This window comes from Pinus tabuliformis, chromosome 5_2 (genome assembly GCF_031772625.1).
Source record: "Pinus tabuliformis cultivar Carrire ecotype Pingquan chromosome 5_2, CPIR1, whole genome shotgun sequence".
Classification (NCBI taxonomy): domain Eukaryota; kingdom Viridiplantae; phylum Streptophyta; class Pinopsida; order Pinales; family Pinaceae; genus Pinus; species Pinus tabuliformis.
This window is the reverse complement of record NC_142306.1, coordinates 701,245,717-701,260,630: the sequence shown is the minus strand read 5'-3', so window position 1 is coordinate 701,260,630 and position 14,914 is coordinate 701,245,717. Positions and strand designations below refer to the sequence as shown.

At 35.5% G+C, this 14,914-nt stretch overlaps 2 pseudogenes; both read left to right on the top strand.

Annotated features, from left to right (window-relative positions):
* Positions 1–2,259: 2,259 nt before the first annotated feature.
* LOC149161063 (putative pentatricopeptide repeat-containing protein At3g13770, mitochondrial pseudogene) lies at positions 2,260–3,120 on the top strand (annotated as a pseudogene).
* A 348-nt stretch (positions 3,121–3,468) lies between these two features.
* Positions 3,469–5,667, top strand: LOC149161062 (pentatricopeptide repeat-containing protein At4g02750 pseudogene; annotated as a pseudogene).
* Positions 5,668–14,914: the final 9,247 nt, after the last annotated feature.

Below are 14,914 nucleotides of genomic sequence, written 5' to 3'. Positions count from 1 at the left end.
CCATGAAAAATATCAGCTGCCATAAATAAGATGACCCACATGGAGTTTGGCCCTAGTTTCCAATTTTAACATGTCCCATCTGAGATTACAGTGATCTGATAACTGCACCTTACAGTCATGCAAAGGGTCTCAGAAATATTTCGAGATCCTGTCCTCACCCGTAGCTGCAAACTTGTCTGATATTCCTCCTTCCTGCTCCATATACATGAGATCATGACTACACTTACAACCCAAACGAGGTGTAGTCAAACCCTACTATGGATCTGCTCCTATATGTGAAGTTTCAGAGGCATGCAAGATTTTTTCTTCATGTATTTTCGCTGACCCTAGATGGGTATTTATAGTGGTTACGTCCATATATGCAAGCCAACATAAACTCATGAACCGTCATGACTATTTTATTGAGCCGACGTTACTTCCATTTATTTAATTTAATTCATTTTCGAGCCAACATGAATATCTTCATTATTCTGCTTGCAGACTTCGATGTTCTTGCATTTGGAGAAGTGTTCTTGCATTTGGAGGATCGTTCTTGGTCTTGGAGGGCTGTCACATTCAGTTGAAGATTTGTATACATTTGAATGACACAGAATGCGAGTTCTGTGTCACTTAAAGAAAATGCAAGTTGAATATTTGTAATCATTTTTTCTTTGAAATGACTTCATGAATGCAAGGAGATCTTTAGGGTAGATAGGTTATCTTGCATGGAATAAAAGGGATTGACAAAATCCTTATAGAGAAGGGAAGTTAGTGAACATGTCTCCTTTAAACTCATGAGAAGGAACTCTTAAAACACCTCTCATCTCTATGTAGCAAGGAAGGAGACAGATAAGAGATATATAAAAATTAGGAAAGGCAATCTCTGAGATGCAGTAAAGAAGAAATATCTTCATGAGATCTCATTTGGGAGATCTAAGAAAGATGATATGAAAATAATCATCTACGTTCTTAATAAGCAACATGTCATGTGTCCTCGGGATATGGAAATTTCCTTGTGCAACAATTTGAGGTCTCTATGCCGGATAGAGAAAGACAAGTTGAAAGGACTCAAATATGTGCAGAAAGGAAAGGGAAGGTTGACAAGACAGAACAATACTATATCACTAGAAGGGTGAAGGAATTCAAAGAAAGGATCAAGGAAAAGGGAGTAATAGATCTCCATTATGAATGAGATGGTGTCTCTCTCAAAAGGATCCTATTATAAGTCCTTGCAGATATGATCATGGTAAGAAGATGCATCGTGGCATCATGGAAACAAGAGCTCGTATGAATCATGGAGAACAAAGGTCTTGGGAATCTCGTTGAATATCAAAGGAAAGGAAGAAGTCATCTAGGTCAAAGGGAACATTTGCTAGATAGGGACATTCTAGATGCTGAAGAGTCTTTGATAGAAACCTCAGTGGAGGATCCCCTAGTCTGGAAAGGCAACAAGAGTTTTAATGAATATGGGGATCCTACTTAGGGGATCCCCTCGATTTTCATGAATGACACTGGTTAGGGGCTCTTTCACCCTCTACCATTCTTGGAAATCGAGGCTAGGGTTGAAATTGCCCTGTGTTTTAGGGTTTTCAATTTGATTAGCCTATATAAATTTGCATATACAATCCTCCTCATTGTTGAGCTTCTTGCCAATAAACAAGTGTCTTGACGGCCAATGAAAAAATTGTTCCTGGAGATGGTTTTAGAAGGACGAGATCATCCATCTGTTACAGTTGCAGTTTTGGCATCTTCGTTGTTTTTCTCCCTGTGTTGGGTGTCAATTTCAGAAGTTGTGCTCATATTGCTTCAGAGACTTTGTTTTATGCATTGATTTTTTTTCGAGATTGGTCATCATGTGACTTGTTCTCCAGTTGTGGTGCTCTACAAAATCTGTGTTTAATGGGCAATGAAGAGGGCCTTAGCTGCAGGAATTAATTTTATCCAGAGAAGCACAATACCCTATTCAGGAATTAATTTTAATTCAAATAAGCACAATACCCTATTTAGGATACCCTAGGATTTCGGGTATCAGATCTCATTGAAGTTGATAGATCATTTTGGGATATAGAAGAATAGAAATATATTTTATGGGATTGAGTATATACAATGTTAATGAAATGGAAGGATGAATACCAATTAACAACCACATGGTGAAATAGAAAAAATTGTGAGCTTGAATCTACAAAACCCAATTCGAAACCACTAAAATATGAACCAGAAGGTTGCAGGAGTCCTCCATTCATGAACTCTCAAGTTTCTATACTTTGTAAAGATGGTAAGATGGAGGGGGCGTTTGACATTTTGCATGTGACAGGGAAGAACAGGATAGAAATTGAATTTAACATATATGTTGATCTATTGCAAGCTTGTATGGAAATGAAAGCCTTGGAAGATGGCAGGTTAGTTCATAATCACATTCTGTTATATGGGTTACAACAAAGTTTATATTTGAGATCCAAACTTGTGAATATGTATAGTGCGTGTGAAAGTATGACGGATGCACGAAAACTGTTTGACAAAATTTCTAAACGAAATGTACTATTATGGAATTCAATGATTAGAGGGTATGCCAACAATGGATTTTGGGAAGAAGCCCTTGGGCTTTATTATGAGATGCCGAGACATGGATTGCAACCTGATGGGTATACATTTCCTTGTGCTCTCAAGGCATGTGCAAGCCTAGGCTCTTCTGCTTTATGGCAGGGTAAAGAGATACATCACTGTGTAATTAGGTGTGGGTTAGAATCTGATATGTTTGTGGGTAATGCCCTTGTGACGATGTATGCCAAATGCGAAAGTGTGGAGTATGCACGTCAAGTGTTTGACAAAATGCCTCAGATAGATGTCGTCTCATGGAATGCAATTATTGGTGGTTATGCACAGAATGGGGAGAAGGATAATGCCTTGATATTGTTTCAACGGATGGAAATGGAAAGCGTGAAACCGGATGTGGTTACAATTGTTAGTATTCTCCCTGTGTGCGTGAGCCTAGTGGATTTGCAGCAGGGTAAGGGAGTTCATGATTACATAAGAAGAGCAAAATTTTCACATAACCTTTTAGTGGGGAATTCTATAATAGCTATGTATGCCAAATGCGAGAGTATAACTAATGCACACAATATTTTTGATGGCATGTTCTAGAGAGATGTAGTTTCATGGAATCCCATGATTGTTGGTTATGTCTAGAATGAACGTTGTGATGAGGCTATGAATCTATTTTATGAAATGAAACTAACAAATGTAAAGCCTAATGTCATCACATGGAGTATGATAGTTGAAGGATATGCCCAAAATGGGCATGGCTTTGAGGCTTTGGAAGTTTTCCGGAAAATGCTGGAGGTAGGGGTGAAATATGATTATGTTGCCATTTCCAATGTTCTCCGGGCATGTGCTCATCTCACAGCTTTACTATAGGGAAATACCATTCATGATTTTGTACTCAGAAATGGACTTGATGAGGAGATTTTGGTGGTGAATGCCCTTATAACTATGTACACGAAATGCAGGAGTATAGGATATGCCAACAAATTGCTTGATGAAATGTTTGAAAGAGATGTGATCTCATGGAATGAAATAATTGGAGGGTATGCAATGCATGGTTATGGTGAAGATGCTCTTAAACTCTTCTACAGAATGCAACAGGTAGACATGAAACCTGATCATATCACATTTGTTTCAGTTTTGTTAGTATGTAGCCATGTTGGGCTTGTAGACAAAGTAAGGCAGTATTTTGATCACATGATTCAAGATTGTCACATCAGACCCAGGGTCAAACACTATGCCTTTATGGATGATCTTCTTGGTCGTGCTGGGCTTATTGATGAGGCTCAAAACCTAATAAATGAGATGCCACTAGAACCCAATGCTGATGTCTGGGGAGCCTTGCTTGGTGCATGTAGAATTCATGGCAACATAGAGCTCGCAGAAAAGGTGGTTGGGCATCTTTTTAATTTAGAGCCAGAAAATAGTGGGTACTATGTTTTGCTCTCAAACATATATGCTGCAGCTGGCAGGTGGGCTGATGTAACAAAGGTGAGAATAATGATGAAAAATAGAAGACTAAAAAAGTCACCAGGATGCAGCTTGATTGATGTAAATAGGCAGATCAATAAATTTCTTGTAGGAGACAGATCACACCCTAAGTCTGATCAAATTTATGCAATGTTGGAGACCTTGTCTGGGCAGATGAAAGAAGCAGGGTATGTGCCTAACACAAATTTTGTGTTGCATGACGTTGAAGAAGAGGTCAAAGAGAACATGCTTTACTGTCATAGCGAGAAGTTGGCCATTGCTTTTGGCCTTATCCACACAAGCCCCGAAACCCTTATAAGGATCACAAAAAACCTTCGTGTGTGTGATGACTGCCACAATGCAACAAAGCTTATAGCCAAGATTGCTAATCGAGAAATTATTGTGAGGTATGCAAATCATTTCCATCATTTCAAAGATGGGGTATGCTCATGTGGGGATTATTGGTGATGCCCTCTTAACGGACAATAAAAATAACAGTTTCCACAGCAAGAAGCATGAAGACATGCTTTGGTTGACAAAGGGTAGTTGCAATTAGTAGCTGCTAGAGTAAGGTGTTTCTAGATGGAAGGCTCAATAATTTGTTAGTGCAAATTATTCTTTCATGCAGACATGCTTTGGTTGACAAAGGGTCATTGCAATTAGTAGTTACTAAAGTGTTTTGAGATGGAGGGTTAAACAATATGTTGATGCAAATTACTTTGAATTACAATTTTCCTATTGGACAAATTGTTATGAAGCACATCATTGAACTAAAAACACAGAGTAAAGGATGAAATGAGCCCAACTAGAAACATGCAACATGGAGAAACAAACATCTACTAACTGTCTCACTATCTCTGAGGTTGCTTGTTTCAACATTCATAGCAAGAACTGCGATATATTATTTCAATAACCAATTTCATTTTGTTAGTATTGATTTCCTACAGAGAAGCCCAACTCTGACTGTGAGCAGTCCAATATCTGATTTTAGAAGATACAAATTCCAGATGATATCCTGTGGACCTTTCATTCCTTGATTAAAAACTGGGTGGCAATCAAATAATTACCAGTTTTTGTATTAGTTCTACTTTTTTGGTCCTCTTTTTTGGTTATGACAAAAAAGTTTGGAGACATTGGGAGTAACATAGCAGACAAGTGTCATTCTGGGTGGCCATTTGGTGTAGTTGGTAGATTTCAAATACACTCTAGAATTTTAGATACAACGAATGTTTTGGAAATATGGAGGCTTCAACTTGGATTGGTTTATGGCGGATGCATAGATGCAGAAATATATCTTATTCCCAGGCTTTCTCAAGTTGAAGAAGCTGTGTAATTTGCAAAGAAAAAATGAATGGTATGGAAAAGACTTCACTTGAAAGTCATCCCCCTTTTAAATCATATTCTCATTATAAAGTTATGTTTTTTTCTTGTTCTTGTTCTCCACAATTTCCAGTCCAATGATTGCAATAATTGAGTTTTTAACTGAATTGTTCTTTTTTAAACAGGAACGTTTGGGCTTATAGTGGGGACTGGTTAATTTTTCTCTCCATCCATTTGTTGTCAAGGTTGCTGGGACTTTCGCCAGTCTCAGATGCAAATTTTATTAGAGCCCACCTGTCGGGATTTGAACTTGAGTTATCTTCACAACAAGCAGTTGGACTTGCCACTAAACCTTAGCTAGATGGACATATATCTAACTATTTTATAAGTAGTTGTAGGTTATTTTTTGTATCCAACTGTACCAATTTTTTATTTCTGTAAATTGACACAAAGGCAAACAATTGTTGGAATGTCTCTATTTGGCCACCAATGTTGTCCATAAGGTGTATTCTACAGAGTGATTGGCAATATTAAAATTTAATGTCAGATTATGTGCATATGGTTTTCTTGCCATGCGTTGGCTATTGAGTACAAAAGTTTAAACACATTATTGATTATAGACCATATTCATGGTATGGCTCAAGGATCTTTTTCTTCATTTTTTTACCATGTTGCTACCCTCCAGCACATAGGCAAGAATGAGATTGCAGGTATTTTTCCAACCGCAATCAGTAATTAGCTCTCAAAAAGCCCCAATGTAACAGGCTATAGGCTTGCATATACTTGAGCCCCAATCTTTTATGTGCATCCTAGAAATTCCTGTGCAATTGGATCAACTATTCAAATTAGAATGCATCCTTTTAGGAGGAAATCAACTCGTAAGTGGTATCAACACAACATTACCTATTCTTACTACTCTAACTAATTTCTCCTTCCTTGAACAAATACACTTAGGTGAAAATCATCTTACTGACACCCTACCTTTTTCCATTGAACAACTTTCCCGACTGTCTGTGTTCAATTTGAGCCACAATGAAATAGGTGGAAAAATACCACCAGAGATTGGAAAACTGGCTAATCTGACATACCTTAATTTAGAGTGGAATATATTCAATGGATCCATTCCTTCAACACTTGGCAGACTTCAAAAGTTGGAAATATTGTATCTGGGCAAAAACAAGTTACAAGGAAATATCCCAACGGAAATTGGCAGGATACAAACATTAGGACTCTTATCTCTGAGCCAAAACAAGTTCTATGGACAAATTCCTCACTCTTTGGGTCAACTGAAACAACTGAGAGACCTCTACCTTGATCAAAAAAATTATCCGGAAACATATCCCCCAACATAGGAGATTGCCTGAGATTGGAGGTGTTGGACCTGGCTCACAATAGATTCCATGGAAATATACCACGAAGAGTTGCAGGTCTTCCAAATTTGCAATTCTTCTTCAACTTGTCCAACAATTTATTAGAAGGTCCCCTACCTTTGGAAATTGGGAAAATGACCATGGTTCAACAAATAAATGTTGCTTTCAATCAGTTAACGGGTTCTATTCCAAACCAACTTGAAAGCTGCACAAAAGTACAATATCTCAATCTGTCGTTGAACTCATTTGATGTCCCAATTCCTGATTCACTTGGGAAAATGGGATTTTAAGAGGACTTGGATTTCTCTGGCAACAATTTATCAGTTACAGTACCAATGTCCCTAGAAAACCTTAAAATGCATCACCATATGAACTTCTCTTTCAATAATTTGATGGGGGAAGTTCCCAAAGGCGGGATTTTCTGAAGACATAGGAGCAGAGCATTCATGGGATATCTCGGTCTGAGCAGACAATGGGTACAGTTGCCACCATGTCCATCACCTATTGCCAATATTCACAATAATCATTGGCTTGTGAAAAGGGTAATAATTCCTTTTGGCATTTGTGTTGTTGTAATATGAATTTTATTCATTGGATTCTTAATTTGGAAACATGGCAAGGGACAGGTTCGAGGAGAGCTTTCCTCGAGATTACAGAAGCTATTCCTTGGAATTCATGCCCTCCAAGAATTTCACAGGAGGAACTTATTTCTGCAACTAACCGACTTAGTGGTGCGAACTTGTTAGGAGTTGGTAGTTTCAGATCAGTCTATAAAGGAGTCTTGATCGATGGCACGTTGGTTGCAATCAAGGTCCTCAATTTTCAAAATGAAGAGGCTCACTGAAGTTATATCAGTGAATGTAATGAGTTGGGAAAAGTTAGACACCAAAATTTGATCAGAATCATTACCTATTGTTCAAACCTTGATATCAAAGCTTTAGTATTTCCTTATTTGCAAAATGGCAGATTAGAAAAGTGGTTATACCCTGGTGAAGATGTATGTCAATTGAGCTTCAATCAAATACTACACATCACCATAGACATAGCTCAAGTTTTGGCATATCTGCACCACCAATGTTTTGTGCAAGTGGTACATTGTGATTTAAAACCGAGTAATGTGATTTTAGGAGATGACATGACAAGTTATATAGCAAACTTTGGTATTGTAAGAATAATTTTTGCAAACGCTATAGATTCAATGACTTTTTCACATACACTTAAAGGATCCATTGGTTATATTTCCCCAGGTATGACTTTTTGGCTAGTTATATGCATTCATGTCTTACTTTTTGTCACATTTATAGATTTCTTATTTGATTTTTTTTTTTTTTTTCTTTTTTGTTAAAATGGTTTGAATCATTTTGCCCAATATGGATTGGGTGAAAGCGTTTCATCAAAAAGAGATGTATATAGTTATGGAATAGTATTGTTGGAGATTTTAACAAAGAAGAAACCAACCAACAACATATTTGTGGAGGGATTGAATCTTCCAAAATGGATAACCATTAATTTTCCAAATAAAATGGAAGTTGTTTACAATAGTCTATTGAGAAAACCCAGTGATGACACAAATGAACTACCAATAAAAGTAGGACTTGTTACTGAACTTATGAGTATTGGGCTTTTATGCACTGAAGACCCTTGACATCATTGGAGGCTTAGAAAGAATTAGAGAAACTTGGCAGTCCTAGATATGTGTTTTCTTTAGTAATTTTTTGTATGCAGAAAAATTACTTTTTTAAGGTGGAAAAACTTATAATAAATCAGTTGTGAACCACCTTTGAGGACAATGATCACTAACTCTTATGTGTGAATGTGAGTTGATTTATCATCATCATTCAAGAAAAATTAAGCTATACAAAATGACCAACTAGATATATAAAGAAAAAAAATTCTTAACCAACCAAAAACAATTTTAAATCTTACTCCAAAATCTATAAATAAAAATACTATAAAATTAAGTATACAAATATGTGTGTAATATATTTTTATAAATAGAAAATTCAATTGAGTTGTTTCAATAAACTTAAATTCAAGTTGAAATTTCCATTTTAATAAAACATAGTACAATACATGCTATAAGATACTAAATTGCTCATTTAAACAAATGCCACTACAATGGTCATGACCCTATCAAAAAGTTTTTTGCATGGTTTCCTAAAAAAACAACTTCATATTGATTTGAATCACAAAAACAACAATATTAGCCCTTTTGAATAACAAAGACAACAATATTAGCACTTTGGTAACATTTTTTAAATACTGCAAATATATGTTAAATATAAAATTTTAATCAAAATCATGAATATATATATATATATATATACATATGGTTGATAATTCCCTCATGTAAGTGGAGAATAGTAAGATTCGGGAATTAACTTGGCCGGGGCGATGGCATTTCTTCAAGAGAACAGGGTTTCAGAAGGTCTGGCTGCCGCCGCTGCCCTGACAGAACAGCACTGCGTAGAAATGGAGGGGTGCCTGGCAGATGAATTCGCTGCGCAAGATCTCTCCCTTTGGATTTGGCCTGGATCTACTACCGGAAAGCAGTTTCAAGATTCGGAACAAAGCAAACAGAAACTGGAGTTTATCCTTCCCTTCTCGGCTCAGGATGCTTCATTCAAGATGGATCTGGGTGCCATTTTTCACTGCGCTTGGCTTCATGCATCAAATCAGCCGGACCCCAACCAGTATAGAATGGAGGCGACGGCGATGACGGTTTTTCGAGAGATCAGGGTTTCAGAAGAACTGGTTTGCGCTGCCGCTAAACTCATAGATCAACACTGCGTAGAAACGGATGGGGGTCTGGCAGATGGATTCGCAGCGTATGACCTCTCCTATTGGGTTTGGACCGGATCTACTGCCGGAAAGCAGGCTCAAGATTCGGAAAAAAGCAAACAGAGACTGGAATTTTTCCTTCCCTTCTCGGCTCAGGATGCTTCATTCAGGACGGATCTGGGTACCATTTTCCACTGCTCTTGGCTATTCGCATCAAATCAGCTGGATCCCAATCAGCATCGGATAGTTGCGTTTCCCCCAGCGAGGGTTATGCCCGGGATAGGAAGCAGCGCCTGCGTCTTTGGGAAAAGGATCCGGCAGACTGTTCCTCTACCCCCTCCCGGAAAGCAGCGGGCCCGATCTGACACTTTCTGGCAGCTCTCAACCAATTTGTTTGAAGACCAAGCAAGGGGCGAGAGCTTGGCTCTGGATCCCCTGCGATCTACAATACTGGATGCTGGAAAAGAACTGATCATCAAACAGCACACCTGGATGAGAGATAACAGGGAAACCCCTCATAGATCTGGACCTCAGATTCAGACCATAGATCGAATCAGGGAACAGAGAGAGGAGAGGATTACAAGGGAAAAGATAACGAGTCAAACAACATCTGCAATGGTTATGCGGGAAGAAACAAAAAATAATCTCTTTATCAGATCCATGGAAGGAAATACAATATGCATAAGATTAGGAGAATGGGAGGAGACAAACACCCTTAAACAGAGGATACAAGAAAGAACTGGAATCCCTCCATGCAATCAACTTCTTCTCTTCTCAGGAAAAATATTGCAGGAAGATTGCAAACTAATAGAATTTGGTATAGGAAATAACTCAACAATCTGCCTTAGCACAAGGATGCGCGGAGGCTGTCCTGGCACAAGCTCAAAAGGACCTGCGTCCTTTAAAGATGCAGTAAAAGGGAAGTTGGAACCACAAATGAAAACAGAACAGCAAACTACAATACCTGGGACCTACATTGTTGAGCAGACATCACACAATCCAGCCTTAACAATTGCTATACCAGAGGTAAATGAAATACACATTGATTATCTAACCAAAGCAGTGATTTGCAAGTTCAATGGATTCTGGCCCAAACCGAAAGCCCTCCGTCAGTGGATCTACTCCATATGGACAGAAAACTGTGACATCCATTTTTGTTCAAAGGGATTCTTCATTATCAAATTTGACACCATAAAGGACAAGGAATATGCATTAAACGAAGGGCCATGGTTCTGGGGCAATGCAGGCCTGTTTATAAAACCTTGGTTCCCAGATTTCGACCCCAACAACATGGTAGTCTCCAAAATGTCTGTATGGGTAAAACTCTTTAACTTACCTATACACTTTTGGCACTACAAAGTATTAGAAGGAATTGGCAATGCTTTGGGGACATTCCTAAAAGTGGACAACGAACGCCTATCAAAGGAAATCTTCACTTTCGCCAGGATTTGTGTGGAGGTCGATCTCAGTCAAGGCCTACCGGAACACATCCTCTTACTCCACAATGGAAAGCAATGGACTCAGCCACTAGATTACGAAAACACTGCCTTTCGCTACCGTATATGTAGACAAACTGGTCATCTTCAGAGTGCATGCCCACAAAATAAAAAAGAAAGGAAAAGAAGACAGCCCACAAAACCAAAAGGATGGCAGTTTTCATCCACATGGACAGAGGATATAGAAGAGGAACAGAAGGAGGAAGACATCAGTGTACCTCAAGGAGTTGTAGAAGAAGGAAATAATCCAAAAACCAAAAATGAAATCAGCACACACCACCCACAGAATAATGAAAATCTGATTGGATATGCCACAGATCCAAATGAAAGCAATCCACAGCAGCAATATGAGAACACAGGACAGGAAATCGGGGGCAGCAAGAGAGCACACTCTTCATCAAGCTCAGATTCTGAAAAAGAAATCATGGCTGATACAAACGAACTTCAAATGACTATTGTAACAGCCACACCCAACAATGAAGGTTGGCGGAAAGTGGAAAAAAAGAAAGGTAGGAAAGCATAGACAACTTATTTTTAGATTATGTTCTTAAAAGAACAAGTTTTGATACCGGATATGTTATTGTAGCATCTACAACATGTAATTTTACTCAAATTGAATAAAATTACGATTTTTCCAGTGGAAAAATATATATATATATATATATATATATATATATATATATATATATAGATATATAAAATAAATAAATTTATGATATTAAATATTTAAGAAATTAAAAATATATTTTAAATTACCGTGGAAAAAGATAATAATGCATTTTAAATTTTATCTAACTATACTTCATATTGGAATTGCTACATAGTATTTGTACATAATATACCAATATAAAAAGAATAATAAATTTATTATATTAAATATTAAAAATATAACAAATTATTTTAAATTACAATAAACAAAGATAATAATATATTTTAAAGGTTATTTAACTATATTTCATATTAGCATTCTACATATTATTTGTATTATAATATATTAATCTTTATTAATATATAAATTTGATTATATATATTTTAAAAATTTTAATAAATTTGAATCTTTGAATCATTATTTTGTTTTTGTTAGAAATGAGTTGCATAAACTAAATAAGATTATTTTTTGAGTATGAAAATGTAATAAAAGTTAATGATATACTTAGATAAAAGTAAACATACATACATTAAAAAGTATCTATATCATTAAAACTTATTCATATCTAGGAAAAATGAATATCATGAATATTTTTTATTTAAATCATTTTAAAATAATATTTATATATAACTTAATTTTGTTTTATAATAATATTTTAAAATAGAATAAAATAATTTGTAATAAATTAAGTTTTATAATAATTAAATAAAAATAGTTACATTTTAATTTAATAGTATTGAAAATTAATACTTATTAATATCCAAAATACAATTTTAATTTAAAATTCTTTATACCATAAACTTATTTTCAAGTATTTCTTTAACAATGTAACTCTCACAAAGTTTCCAAATTCCCTAAAAAGTTCCAAACAAAGGGATGCTTCCTTCATGTTCCCAACTTACCAAAAAGAGGAGCGGTTCTTGTACAACTATGTTCATTGCTCATCAAATTGTCACGATTATTGGAAGCATCCCTAACTTTAAATATATCTTTCAATTATAATTATAAACGATGTTTAAATGTTTAATATTTTCATATTGATTGAATATCTTGGTAGGCATCTCTATTTTGGAATAAGGCTTCTAGAATTTTTGTATTTTTGGATTAAAAAAATTAAGTGAATATGTGATCTAAAGTTCTCAGCAATAGAAAGTCTCTACGTCTTGTTAGTAAACAAAATATTTAAACTCAATAGGTGTTTTTATGCCATGATTTGTGCAAACATTAATCTCTCATAGCTTGAGAGAAGTGGTAGAGAAAAGATTAATATCTCCTACCTTGACAGAAGTGGTGGTCAAGATCAACACATACAAGAACTTTGTGGTGGAATATTATCAAAACTAATAGAGGGATATGCAAGAGTGTGTAGTAAGAACATTGACAAACATGCCCACACGCCCACTTAAGCTTGCAACATTGTTTATAGGAAGAGAAAATTATGTTTCTTTTTTCCAAACATCTAAGTTAGTATATTACAATTTAATGAATATGTTTTCCTATTATCACATATGGTTTCATACTTTAACAAAAAATTCGCCAAGACTTAACAATGTTTTATTATTCAGTGAAAGATTTGGCAAGATCTTACAAGATTTTATAATTTAGTGAGATTCGCAATGATTTTACAAGATAATATAATCTGGTGAGAGATTCGCCAAAAAATTTATATCTACATATTATATTATTGATAAAATCACCTTCCATTTTTCCTATGTATCATGGGGATTCGCCCATTTATTATACATATAAATTTTAGGGGGTTCTTAAAATTTTCCCTATCCATTTCCATTTCACTAATAAGAAAAGACCAAGTTAGAGACAATTGTATTGCCTCTATAAATCACATTTAATTGAGGAGCATGGATTAAGATACAACAAAGAACATAGATATCCAACAAAGATTAGATAACAATAAGAGAACAAATAAGGAAGAACATAGATTAAGTAGAGACTAATAAGGAAGAACAAATCACATAGCTATCCATTCCATTTCAATATGAGTTGAGACTAATAAATTAGAATAAAGCAGGTATCTATCAATTTCCATTCCACCCATAAGCATAAGAGTAAGGAAGAACAAAGCACATAGGTAGCATTTTCCATTTCATGTCACAAATAAGGAGAGACTAAAGAAGAATAATGCAATAAGTATCCATTAATTCCATAATAAAGAAGGGAAAAACACATAGCTATCCATTTCCATTTCACCAATAAACAAAGATTAAGAAAGAACAAAGCACATAGATATTCATTTCCATTTCACTAATAAGCAAAGACTAAAGAAGAGAAAAGTGAATTGCCATCTATAAATCACATTTAATTGAGCATGGATTAGGGTAAAGCAAAGCACTTAGAAAAAATAAGGAAGAACCTAGATTAAGTAGAGACTAATAAGGAAGAATGAATCACATAGCTATCTATTTTGATTTCAATGTAAGCCGAGAGTTAGAACAAAGCAGGTAGCTATCAATTTCCATTTCACTCATAAGCATAAAAGTAACAAAGAAAAAAACATATAACTAGTATTTTGCATTTCATGTCACATTTGAAGAGACTAAGGAAAAAGAATGTAATAACCACACATTAATTCCACACTAAAAAGAGAAAAATACCTATCTATCCATTCCATTTCAGCAATGAAAAAAAATTAAAAAACAACAAAAGACATAAATATCCATTCCCATTTCACTAATAAACAAAAAAAAGAAAGAAAGAAAGACATTGCCATCTATTAATCACATTCCTCCAAAGTTTTAATGTTTTAAAATTTCCAACATTTCCAAATTTCCAATACTTATGACTCAGTCTGTATTCGCAGATAACCGCCAAAAACCCCAAAATTCCAGAGATGATTCAGTCTGCATTTGTAGATAATCACAAAAAACTTTAAAATGATTCATTCTACATTCGCAGATAACGGCTCAACAACCCAAAATAATTTAGTTTGCATTCGCAGATAATCGCCAAAAACCTAGAGATGATTAACCTTATTGTTGAATCAGTCTGCATTCGCAGATAACCGCCAAAAAAACCCAGAGATGATTAACCTTATCGTTGATTTAACGAAAAAATTATAAAAGGACCTGGAGATGATTAACCTTATTGTTGATTCAATCTGCATTTGCAGATAACCGCAAAAAACCCAGAGATGATTAACCTTATTATAAAAAGTAGTAAAACATAGAACAGTAAATGCTTAAAAAAAAAAAATTGCATTTCTAATTCTATCCATCATATTCACGACCTCTGCCATTGAGGGTTTGTCACCTCTCTCACTTTCTAAGCAGAGATTAGCAATTCAATTCCAT